This window comes from Thunnus maccoyii, chromosome 19 (assembly GCF_910596095.1).
Source record: "Thunnus maccoyii chromosome 19, fThuMac1.1, whole genome shotgun sequence".
Taxonomy (NCBI): domain Eukaryota; kingdom Metazoa; phylum Chordata; class Actinopteri; order Scombriformes; family Scombridae; genus Thunnus; species Thunnus maccoyii.
The window spans coordinates 13,764,897-13,778,256 of record NC_056551.1 but is presented as its reverse complement, the minus strand read 5'-3'; positions in this window follow the sequence as shown (position 1 = coordinate 13,778,256).

Sequence of the window (13,360 nt, the reverse complement as noted above, 5' to 3'; positions counted from 1 at the left end):
AATGTATTTAAATTTTGGGAGATCTAGCTGCACTTTTACACCTTTACATATTTTCTCACAAAGACCTGAGCTTCTAATAAAAACACTTCTAAACCTGCAGCCAAAAAGAGAGTAAAGAAAAGTAAGAGAGGTGTGTTTTTCCTCTTTGTCTTGCTAAATATCACTTACACCTCCAATACACCTCTGCATTTCAACAGATGTAATTTAGGTATTGCACACAACACCCGTCAGCCAGGCCTATTCATAAATTTCCTGACTGATCCCTCATTTATTGACTTCATAGGAAACACACGTATCACGCTGTCACCTCTGATTTACAAGATGCTGATTTCATTCAGCTCATTGGCCGTTGACCATGTGACCATGCAGGCCTGTAGCACCTATGGCCGGGGCCTGTGTCTGCAGCCACAGATTGATGTGACCGCTGGTGGCTGCGTTATTAATGGAGTAGAAGAGTTATATCACCCCGAGGAAATACAGCCAACTGCCCGAGATTGAGCAGCTGTGGAGGCATAAACCAAAGGCTGAAACCCAATCATCCACACGTCCTGGCGTTGCAGCAGCAACAAATTTAGTCTTAGTGCTGTTGGATATTGGAGTTATGTTTTTTTTTTTATTTGCAGTGGGATTTTAGTCAGAGCTTGCACAGTTTGCTCATAAGGCTTTCTCTGCTTCAGTCGCATTGGAGATGTAAAGTTGTCTCTCGCTATATATTTCATCTAAACATCCTCCATGGAACCAGCAAACACCAACAGAATCTAAATACCTGCAAAGTTGGACAAGACACATCATAACTGGAGTTTATAATATAGAAATGTTATATCATAGTGGTCTATTTGTGCTATTAGGAAACGTGAGAGCGGAGCTGTCCGTGGTCCTGAAACTCAGTCCATCCTGAACTAACTTTCAGCACCGTGGACAGCTCCACTCGCTCATTGATCACCACCAACCCTTTAATAAAACAATCTCTCTGCACAGGATCGCAATGCGCACTTACTCCTGATAGGCTGGATACACGTACCACGTGACACCTCCCACCGTCTTGAGGCGGAAGCCTCGTCTTCTCTCTCTGTGTGTAGAGTCCAATGAATGAAGGCAGCCCTCATCAATTCAAGCCACATATCGCCAACAGGATAGACGCGCTCATCATATCCAGGCAGTCTCTGAGCCGTGTCAGTATGCTCCGGGACACGGTCACAGGACGCACTGCTGGAGAGGTTTTAAGAGTCATTTAAGCGCGAATTGTCATCTTTCTGGTAGCTATTACCTTGATGCATACATCCCAGTTATGTCGTTATTTTCCAGTCATCTTCCACCCATATCAGCCTGTATTTTTCCCACATATACTGTGTGTGATGAGTTCCCCCGTGCCCTTGTTTGCCAGTAATTTAGTTAAAGGAACTATACAATAAAAATTATCTATCTATCTATCTATCTATCTATCTATCTATCTATCTATCTATCTATCTATCTGTCTGTCTGTCTGTCTGTCTGTCTATCTATAGAATAAACTCATACTGACAATAATTGTTCCATTACAGAAGATCAAGATCAAAAATGATTGCAAAACAGTTCATATTCTAAAATGTTCATTAAAAAATGTTATTATGTAAAATCAGTTTACCACTTTTGATATCTTTCAGAATTCTAAAAACTTGGAGCTGGATTAATCTTGTTTGATAGTCAGTATTACCGCTGCTGCTGCTGAGCCTTTAAAAATTGCATTCATAAGTCAAATTTCTCACATAAACTTTATTCAATCTGGTAAATCCCATTGAAATTGACCTCACATATTTAGAGGATACCCGACTTCATGTGGAAAATAATACATGATACTGAAGAACAATAACATACATCAGTGTACATCAGAGTATGGGAAAAGTAGAAAGGTATAAAAACATTAAAAAATTATGCCCTCAAACATGCTCAGGGGGAGCTGTGATGATCGTCAAAGCTTCTCATGAAGTCCCATGAGACTCTTAAAGGCCGGTTATTCCATCCAAGTAATTTTTTCTCATCGGAGATTTATGATCAAAGTGAAGTTATTGGTAGAAGTGCATTCATACTGGTCATACACACACAATAATATTTTCTGAGGTTCAAGTTGATGCTCCCCCTAGTGGTAAAAAGGACTGAGGGGACCACTAACCTGGTGTCCTTAAGAAGGGACAAGTGAAAACAAACATCTAAAGGAAAACATCAGGAGGAGGGAGGAGACAACTTGTTATTCATAAATTTACAATCTGTCATTTTGGTATATCTAGTCTGTTTTCAGGATAGAATACCCATTTCATCAAGTTAAGTCAAGTTTATTTGTAGAGCACAGTATCATATAGAGTGATAAAAATGTAAAAAAAAAAAAAAAGTAAAAAAACAAACAAAAACAAAACAAAACTGTAAAATTATGTTTATATTCATATATTGGTTGTTGTCATTGGTTCAAGTGTGGTTTCTATCCTGCAGAAGGCAGTATGTACAGAAACAGACTTTCAGGTTTATGAATAAATACGTAGTTTGCATCAGAGCTGTGAGTGTGCAGCTCTCTCTGCTCTCCTTCTGATGTGTCTTGAAAGGGAAACATAATGCTGTCTCACACAATTACAGAGTCAGCACCACTTTACTCCCCACCTCCATGTGTTTACCTACTGGACTGTGTTTTGATCGTACTGACAAGTAGGTAGAAAAATGTGAAATGAGGGAAGTAGCAAAGCGAGCAGCCTGCTTAGTTGACAGAAACAGCCACTCAGGTGCTCAGGAGACATTTTCCTTTGGGTGAAGGTGGTGGTCCATTATAACCACAAACACTTAGAACACCCTTGATGTCATGAATGAGGACAGACAGGTGGAGGACCCAGATGCAGACACAGGGCAGCACGGGTTGGAGGAAAAAAGGCTTTAAAAAATCAAAACTCAAAAACAGGCTTACATGTCCAAAAAGCTGGCTGGTCAAAAACAGAAAGACGGTGACTGAGACCCCTAAATGTAATACGGAGCGAATGAGGGAATGGGGAAAACACTGAGAGCAGAGCAGGGCTAATGCAGGGCAGGTGTGGAGATCAAAGCAGGCTGGGGAAGGAGTACAGGAACACAGAAGGGAAACACAGCGCAAACAGGCAGCAAAAACCCAGAAAACACAACAAAACCAGACAGGACTGTGACAGGACCTTGACAATCTTGATAGCTCCATCCCGAGAGTTGTGACCATTCTTTACCATCCTTCTTACTGTGAGTGTCTATTATAAAGAAAGCCTGTTTTACATGACACATGAAGTCTTATCATCCATAGTGTACAGTATGGTTTCCTTGCACTCTTGCATCTGCACCTCAGATGCACTGTGGCTCTGAAAGTTATTAATATGTCTTTTCAGCAATGTCACCACAACATTTCTTATTAGAAGAAACTTTAGTTGTTCGAAGAGCATTGATCGCTTTTAAATTCCCATGATGGTAAGGGGAGAAATTGCTTTTGTTAGGTTACTGTTATGCACAGAGGTTTCATTTTGCTTCAGAACTTGTTTTTAATAACTTCAAGGTCCCAGATGATCGAAACCACAGATGAGACTCTGGATGAGGGGGTCAAAACCACGATTGAAATTAAGAATGTAAATCATGCTAAAATGCTAAATGATGGTTTTGTCTTACACAATAAATGAGAGGACAGCAAAGCATATTGTCAACTGAGTCTCTGTTTAAGCAGGATTATGAATAATTAATTGAACAGTTTAAATGATATGCCTTCATATGACTTTTGAGATCAACATTTCTCACTGGTCCTTTGACATCTGTCCACATGCTTGTCTTCCTAATAAAGAGAAAAGCAGCAGATATCACACTGATTTTCTTCCTCCTCTTTTGTGAATACATTTTCTGTATGGCTGTCAGGTAATCACTGGACCCTTAAATGATCATCAGTGCTATAAGATTGAACAACATGAGGCTTAATGAGGTGGCTGATAATGTCAAGAAACATCTGCAGGAAATTACAGCTGTGCGTTGTCTAAATGCTGTCCATTCGACCATCTATCTGTGTACTTTTACAGCACTTTAAAGCACTTCCAGTTGTTTTTGCTTAACTCTGTCAACAGCTGTTCTTCAGCCACATTGTTTTTCACTGCATCTGCTTTATGATCTGTACAGTTTACTGCCTCTGCCAATAGACTTGGATGGTTGTTTTGTTTTTGGTCCATTCTGGTGGTTGTGGAAGTGATTGAGTCCTCTTTAAAAACAACAAATATAACTCCTGAATGAATATATGTGCCACTCAACAGGTATGGGAGCAACTCTGTTGATGATGTTGAATATTAGGAGGAAAGCATAAATTTGTCATTTTTAAATTAAATGAAATTTTGATCTTACTTGTTACCTAAAGACCGATTTTTATCTCTTATGTTTTGGTTTAGATTTTTCTGACTGGTGAGATTGACCTCTTGACCTAAAAGACAAATACACACCATCTTGACTGCTGTTGTCAGCAGTGAGGGATCGTAACTCAAATACTGCACTTATGTACAACTCTGAGGTACTTGTTCTTTACTTGAGTATTTCCATTCTAATGATGGAATAAGAATGGAAATAAATATAGTTTTATTCCACTACATTTGCTTGATAACTATATTTACTAGTTATTTTTCAGATTAAGATTTTACATGAACAAAATAAGCTTATAAAATGCAATGTGTTGTTAAAGATTAAGTCAGTGGTGCCCAACCTTTTTGGCTTGTGACTCCTTACAATAAAGCATTATCTAGTTGGGACTTCTTGTCACATTCCAGACGTCTCTGAGTAGTTGTTATTGTAGCAGCTCCACCAGAGGTGATTTCCTCTTTAAACTTCTCAGATGATTTTATCCAGATAACTGTTCAAAGCCCAGAACATAACAAAAGCAAAAACTGAAAGTGAAAAGTCCAAAAAATGAAAACAAAATTTGTTTTACAGAACTTAGTTTATTCTTCTTTCCTCTTTCATTAATCATCTCACAACCCCTTAGACTTATCTTGGGACCCTGTGGAGGGGGGCGACCCCTAGGTTGGGAACCATGAACTAAAGTAAAGTACATTTTGCTTTTAATACTTCTATACTTTTACTTAAGTAGGATTTTGAATACAGGACTTTTCATTGTAACAGAGTATTATTATACTGTTGTTTTGACACTTTTACTCACATGTGAATACTTCAGGTTGTCAGACAACACAGCAGCCAACATTCATGGTCATGTGTGATGCCCATAAGTAGTGAAACTCCTTGAAAACAAATATCTGTGGCTGCCTTTTTGTTTTCTAATCGATGATTTTAGAAAGGCCTCAACTTCATGACCTGTGCTTCATCTACTGAGGGTCTTAAAAAGCTAGGAAAACTTTCTGCTCACAGATACTGTAGATCTTTTTTTGAATCTATTGACTACAGTCAAAACTTTAATGGTCACATAGTTGTTTGACAGTTTGAAAATTCTATAGCCAAATATTCACACCATGTACTCACAAAATAAATTATTAAAACACAGGAAAAGCACCTGAAAATGTTGAACTTTCGTTCTGCTGAAGTTCATGTCATAGCAGAAACTTATTGTTTATTTAGTGTTCTCAGTGTTGTGTGGTTCAGTACACTAATAAGGCTTTTTTGTTTTGTTATTATGTTTGTTTATGGCTGTTAAAAGGCTATCCACATAGCTATATTGCTATATATATTGCTATATTATATATAATAATTATATTTCTGTAAGCCTATAAGGATTTCATATCTGAACATCAGTAGGGATGAGCAGTTAAGGGATTTCTATACCTCAGTATTTATTTGCGTAACTTTTGTCACAAAAATACCTTGAAGGGAAAACTAGAATTTTGTTTGGGACTGTTATCTGGGTGTAAGTTATCTGCGGATATATAATATTAAAGTTTGTAAATATCTTTGCAGGCTTCCTTGCAGCTCAGTTGCTCTAGCAACACTGAACTTCTTTTTTTAATGTTTGCTCAACTTTAAAAAAAAATAGAGATAATGATTTACATAAAAACAAATTTCAAGTTGAATCAACATGATTCAGATCATCTAACTTAAACTAATTTTCAAAGACAAGACAAACCATTTTACAATTGTTAGACAAACTATTCATTTGAACTGTAATAGACAATTTCCTTATTTTATATATGACCACATGTAGGAGTGTGTTGTTTTCACATTATTATACTTTTAAGATTCAGTGTTTTGACTGAGGAAAACTGGAAGAACCAGAGTTTCTTGCATTGATGACTAATTCACTACCTGAGTAAGTCTACTTTATGCACTCACAATGGGGAGAAGCTCCCCAGATCATGCACAACAAACCATGGTCTAACCAATGCTCTAATGCTCTCACAGTAAATACAACATGACAACAATTGTGAGTCTCTTGCTGGGAGGTTTCCCCTCATGCCTATGTTGATGCCACAAAATAAACTTAAAACTTAAAACTTAAACTTATCCATTCCTAAATCTATTAAGAAAAAAAATATTTGGTCAAACTCAAAACTTTAAAATCTTAAACTACAAACATAATAATTTCAGGCTTCTCCCAAGTTTCACCAAAAATCCAATGTGACTCGCCTCTGTTTGTGCTGGAAATTAATTGAACATGATTTATTTAGCTGAGAGTCATATGGACATCGGATACCTGACTTGAGTGGGAAACTTGCCCTCCAGCAGCATTCTGCACCTGTTTTCACTCCAATTCCTCCTCTAATGTCTCTGATACCTGAATCCAGAGGGCTTTTAGTCGCGTCACACCTGACAGAAGAGCCATTTGTGTTGAGCTGGAGATTTACTGGCAATCTGGTTTAAGTGCCACGCTCAAGGGCATGATGGCACGATATACAACGTGGGATTTTGACTCTCAAGTTTCAAGTTTATTTCCATGAGCCCACTGATATATTACTGCTGTGCTGGTTCATTTGTAAATATATCATTGGGAATGGGCAGCAAGCCTGCATACATGGGCAGGGATATGCGGCCCAACAGGTCAGTCTGTCTTGTTACGTCATACACAAGTGCTTTATGGCCAGAAGACTCTGAGGATGAATGTATCTTATAAAGTGAGACGTGTGTTTTCTGTCTGTTCACAGTGTGAGACTGCTACTCCACAAAAACATATTTGATATTTATAACATTTATTTTTATGAGCATCAATACTTTAAATGAATTCTTTTATGAAACTTGTTTTTCCTACAGTTGTTGCACCTTGTTTCCTTTCACTGGAGATTAGAAAATTGATCCGTTATGACTGGCACTTTGAGGACAGCTTTGAGAAGCTCTGCATGTGGAAGCTTTGTCTGTGTGTGTGTGTGTGTGTATGTGTGTGAGAGAGAGAGAGAGAGTCATTTTGGAAAGGTACAAATTATGGTTACATAAGCGTCTGTTACTGACATACATTCATACTCTTTGAACACTGGTTTGGTTTACTCCAAAGTCTGATATTTGTTACCTTTCCTTCCACTTTGAGCTCTTCTATTAGCCCATCACATCATCCAGTTACAGATGAAACTGCTTTTTCAACACACTTCAACAGACTCTTGCAGCTGGATGCAGTTGGGTCAAATAAGACGTCTGTCCCCAACATCTGTCAAGAGTTGGATAAAACCCAGAATGTTAAAGTAAGCTTTTCCAGGCTTGTTATCATGTGGGTAATTCCTCTTCAGTGGTTATGTTTAGCTATGAGCTTTATATTAAAAGATAGGTTCACACCTCATGTCTCATAACAATACTGACATGACTATATGTAATTTCAAAGAGCAGTTGGTTACTAAAATCATTTTTTCTTTCCATACTGGCTGTAAAGAGATCATGTCCTTCCTCCAAAATCCACAGTTTTTGTTCAATGTAAAAATGAATTGCAAACTTATATGACGCTTTGGTTATATGATTTGCTAACATCTCAATGAGGAGAAAGGAATTTTATGTTATAGTGTAACAGAGATCAGATAGAGTTTACTGCACTTCATGTGAAACTGCTCAAGACTGATTATAAAACAGAACTCTGGATTGAAAATGAATTACATTTCGATCAATATTTTCAGCTCTAGAGAGATTCAGATGCAGATAACTAATCAGGTTTTTAGTGAGCAACAGGGCTTGGGTATGATCCACTTAAAAAAAAAGTTAATCAGCCATTTTGACTTGTCCTGGTGGACCTTTTGAAAACACACAGTTTAGTTTCTAAGAGCTAAAAAGTGAACTTCGAGAAGAATTCTGAAATAAGATTGTCTTGTCCATATAAGTGTAATGGAAGAGTTGATACAGAAGTCATGATTTGTTGAATCCACATGGCTTTCATCTTATCTTAACTAAATCTACATTTGAAAAATCTTTCAAATTAAACAGAACTTGAGTCCTGTCAAGCTGGAAACACTAAGTGTTTTTGTAAATGTTCAGCAGAGTTAGAGGAGAAGTTGTGAGGGAAACAGTTGGTACAAGTCACCCTACCTTGACTGGAGTTCACACTCACATAATGAGAATATAGTGAGTGTGTGCCTGAACCTGAAAAGCTCCTTGTAAAGTGAACCTGTGAGTCATTCATTATTCATCGTGATCAAGCGTTACCATGACTCTATGTCTACTTGGGAGGACCTTACGAGTTTGGCACGACTTCTTCAGTGTCTGTTTCTGCTGCCAAGTGTTTCTCTGATGGGCTGAAACAAAGAGTCCAGCCTCTGAGAAACATGCAGTGTTTGATGAGAGACACATGCTGAGAATATCAACTGTGCTACTGCCACCTCATGGCAAATTTTAAGTCAATGCAACAGACTCTGAGAGTGTTTTTTGGATGATAATGTGCTTACTGACTAGTCACAGAAACAACTTTGGTGCATTAGTGTTGACTAGAAAAGTACTGACTAACCTTATTTATTGTCACATCCAAAAAAATTTCATTTCATCAAAGAAAATTTCATTTTGTTACACAAATTTTCACTTTTAGACAAAGTCTCAGCTTCCTTATCAACCTGTTTGAGATCATCATTCATGCAGAACTTTGTCTAGACTTGACTGAATACTCTTACTAACACTGAAACAGCATAATAAAGAAGTCAATTCATGTTGATATATAGAAAATATTGCTTTGTTACCAAAAGATAAAAATGACAAATCCAAGATTGACACTTTTCCAAGGTGTTGTTAACTTTTACTACATTTTATTTAACTGTGTTGGACATAAATATATATATATATATTAAAATAAAAAGTTTGCAGAAATGGTGTTTAACACAAGACTTAATAAATGCTGGGATAACAATAAATGTCATTATGATAATTGTAATGGAAAAATAAATAACAGCTCCCATGAAAATGCTGAGGTGACATTTAGCATTTGTCTGTCTGTCTAAAAGAAAGTTTTGAAACAGTTTAGCAGGCTGACTTTATTAAAGTCATAGTCAGTGATTATTGTTGCACTTCCATTAAGCTGGGGGGCTCTCAAGAGAGAGACTAAAACAAGTCTTGAGTCTACAGCCACTCAAGCCTCTGTGAGGCTGTGCTAAATGCTAACGGCAGGATGCTAACATGCTGATGTTTAGCAGGGACAATGTTTTCCATGGTTGCCCAATTGGTCAAAGCAGATGGCCGCCCACCTAGAGCCGGGTTCTGCTTGAGGTTTCTACCTGTTAAAGGGGGGTTTTTCCTTACCACTGCCACCAAGTGCTTGCTCATGGGGGAATTGTTGGGTCTCTGTAAATTAAAGAGTATGGTCTAGACCTGCTCTATGTGAAAAGTGCCCTGAGATGACTTTTGTTGTGATTTGGCGCTATATGAATAAAAAATGATTGACTGATTGATTGCCATCTTAGTTTAGCATGCCAAAATTTGGTAAACACAAAGTTCATCTGAGGCTGATGGGAATGTCATGAGTTTTGCATCTGCTCATGAACTTAAAGCAGCTATAATCAATATTTTTCATAATAACTAGTATTATTTAATAATAACTAGCTGGTGAACATAGTGGAGCATTTAGCAGCTAAAGAGCCAGATATTTCCCTCAAGAGTTGATAGTGTCAAAAAACAGAGCTAAAAGAGAGTGAATATTGGACTTACATTCACCAGGTGGACAGAAACAGCTGGATGTGTAAATAAGCAACTGTTAGCTAACAAGTTCGACATATTGATGATGATATGACAGTGTTGTGTTCATGACTTATTTCCCCCTTGACCCCCAAGAGGCCAAAATAAAAGTTAATGCAGGTTTAAATATTAGACCTGATGGCACATTTCACTAAAACCCACCAGTGTAAACCTCATGGTGGTGCTAGATGAAAAGGCTGGTGATCACCAAAGTCAGTAGGTTTCATTATCTGGGGACCGGAGAATGGTTTATCTGGGGTCTTGCAGACTTACAGGACACACAGCCCTGACCCTTAACCCTAAACCTAACCATCCCCCTCCTAAACCAAGCGGGTGTATCATGTAGTAAAGTGGGTGTGTTGTGTAGATACTGGAGTCCGCGGAGTCCTACTTGGGGGACTCTGAATGTTTGTATGAAATTTAATGGCAACCCATCTGGACCAAAGTGTTGGACCAAACAACTGACAAACTGACCTTACCATCCCTGGAGCCATGCCGCTAGCATGACTAAAACAAAACAATCAAAATCTAAACAGGAGAGGTTGAGACTTTCTAACTTTTAGTCCCTACGGTTAACCTTCAAAAACACTGCATCCTACAATTCCCCACTGAGACCGTCTTTTCTTTAGACCTTTTCCTGCTTGGTAAACACTCATATCTTTCAATCTCCACCTCTACAGTTTGTGACGCAGGTTTTCTCTTATAAATTTGTAGTGTCCAACCCTAAGTTTTTTCTCAGACTGCCTGCCCATTTGGAGCTGGGTGTGGTCTGCAGAGATATATACTTGTTAGATAGGGTTGTAGTCAAGAAAGCTCACGTAAATTGAGTCCTAGACAAGTCTAAGCAGTACAAGTCACAATAAAAAAAAAGTGCCAATTTTGTCTGAGAAAAATCATATTTCTTTTAATATTGTTTTAAAAATCATATTTCTAAAATCATATTATAAATAAAAAGCTAATAAATAAATAAAAGCTAACCTTGAAAGTTTGAGGGGTTTTGTATTCAGGCTGTAGCTACCACTGACAATAGGAAGTTTATATTCTTGGGTTCATGTTCTACACTTGCACGCACATTACACATGGTCTTTTTACACTGATTATGATAATAATTATACTCAACAGCTTAAACTTTGACTTTTCTCTGTCATTTCTTAGTAAATTGATTTTTTTTAAATGCCTTATGTTTACATGGAAGAAATAAAAACAGACTTTTTTGATGATCTGATACAAAAACAATAAAGCTCAGCTTAGATAAGATTTTTTAAGCATTGAATTTAAAGTGTCCTGAATCATTTTGCAACATCAGAAGGCTCCATAATATTAAACATTGGCAGTGATACAAACATACAGGCCAGTCCCCAATAAGGAGGGATTTTTCACTGAAAAGCTGACTGTTTATTGTTTACCTCAGTTCTCAGGTCAGTGTCACACATCCATGGTATAAATTTAAAATAAGCTGTAGCTGTTGTGCAACAGCATATAATTGCTTTTTAATTCAAATTCTCATTTGAATAGGAGGAATGTGTCATTAATCTCCACAGTTCTTACTGTGTTATTACTGGGTTACCACAATGTAAGGCAGTCCACCTTTTGATCTGCACACTGGAGCACTGTGATGGACAGGTGGCCGGAGCTGCGGTCGCTGGTTTACAGGGAGCATTAAAGAGACGAACACACACAACTCTGTGTTTTGCTCACAGTGGGTGGTCTAACAAATAGACTCCCAGCTGCTCAAAATAACTTCCATCCAACAATAAAGTTGATAATGTTCAGCTGATTCGCAGTTGAACAGCTGGTCTTTGTTTACATTGTTGTTACTGAGGAGATCTTTGTTAAATGTGCAATGTAAGGAGTTTGACACCACTGGTGTCATTTCGGCCTGCATTAACTGGCTGAATCTGCTTCGTCTAGGGACAGTTCTGTTTTTGAAAAGAAGGATAGAGGTTTTTATACATTTTTACACTTTCACAACCGAGGATTTGGCTCTGCTTTTTCCTTCCCCTCTCTCTGTTCTATGTGGCTGTAAAACCAGTCATGCTTCTCATCTGCCTTCGTCAGGTGCAGCATATCCCCCAGTTCCCATTTACAATCAGTATCTAGCCATACTTTTCCCTCCTCAAACACAATGAAGCGCATCTTTATATTTCTCTCTCACATCTCAGTGCCCTAAATTTCCTCTCTTCCTTCTCTATTGTCTCTCTCACTGTGGCTCTGAAAGACATTTAGCTCGTTCATCAGGATGTCTTCCACCTGCCTCATCAGACGCCTGAGGGAATTCAACCAACCAAGCACTTACGCGCAGTTTACACAGCGTGAGAAAGTCAGTCTTAGAGTTTAATTAATCAAGAACATCCAAAGGTAAAAGACAAACACAATAGTTCCTGATGTAATGCCGGCTCCTAAAAAATCAATAAATAATCTAAGTAAACAGTTTTACAACCTTTCAGATTTTGTCTTTTCTTTGACCCACAAAGAATCAGTCATATATATGACCAGGATGGTTCTTACATGCCTTTTTTTATCCTTCTTTCTATGAATCTCTTTCTGGAATGATCTGAATCATTCAGGAGTGGCTCTTAATGATTTTGCATGTTTTGTCCTCTGCTCAGCTCTTGTGGATGCCTCGGCGATCACTCATTATTGCAGCAAGTTTGCATAGTGCAGCAGCGTTGGTGCAGCATCAGCCCTTTTTATTTGAGTCAGGTTTACTTTTGTGTATAAATTGATACAGATGATATGTAAAATGGCTTACAATGCCTCTGTTTTTATGCAGTATCAGCCATTACTGCTTGTGTCAAGCTGTAAATAGAGCCTCTCTGGCAGCTGCAAGGGCTTTTCATCTCAGCAGGAGAAAAAAACAGCCCTCCTGACAGCTTTTTAGAAGTTTCAGTCTCTCAGTGGTCTGTCTGGAGTGTGTTGTCATCCGAAGCCGCCGCCTCCCGGAGACGATGCAAGACAAGCCGTCACCAGCTCCTTCCTGGAGGTCAGCTATGTGGCATCTGCCTGATGCAGAGTGATACTGCAGGAGGTTTCCGATTTGAGTTTGTGTGTGCCTCATTAGAAGCAGGTTTGGAGGATTTAGCCCTCACAGGCTGCAGATGAAGGGACGTGTCTGATTGCAGCAATTTGGTATCACACCAAATCCACCAAAAAGTTTTCAGCTAGTGATGATGTGTGCACAGTTATCAGAATAATTCAAGTGTTTTAGGACTGTGGATCCGTCTCCATAATTTGGCCTCGAAGGCGCCATGAATTTAAGTCTTTCATTTCTTTTGTAGACTGT